This window comes from Penaeus monodon, chromosome 33 (genome assembly GCF_015228065.2).
Source record: "Penaeus monodon isolate SGIC_2016 chromosome 33, NSTDA_Pmon_1, whole genome shotgun sequence".
NCBI lineage: Eukaryota > Metazoa > Arthropoda > Malacostraca > Decapoda > Penaeidae > Penaeus > Penaeus monodon.
In genome coordinates, this window is record NC_051418.1 from 13,789,467 (window position 1) to 13,789,675 (window position 209).

At 20.6% G+C, this 209-nt stretch overlaps 1 protein-coding gene across 1 annotated transcript in view; it reads left to right on the plus strand.

Moving 5' to 3' along the window:
• The window catches only part of LOC119594056 (rab11 family-interacting protein 4-like), a 146,100-nt gene that overhangs the window by 22,208 nt on the left and 123,683 nt on the right, over positions 1-209 (plus strand). The gene's annotated exons all lie outside the window — the stretch shown is intronic.

Genomic DNA, 209 nt, shown 5'->3' on the forward strand with positions numbered 1-209 from the left:
CAAATTGGGGTATAATTTTTTAAAAATTTTTAAAAAATTAAATGGTATCGTTTTTTTTTTTTATCTCAAAAAAAATTTTCATGGTTTTTTTTTTTATTTTATTTAGCCCAAATTTTAAATAAGATCAAATATTTTTTTTTTAAATTTAAAACTATTTTAAACGGCCCAAAATCCCTCTCTAATTTTTCAGATTCATTTAGGAACCCCCC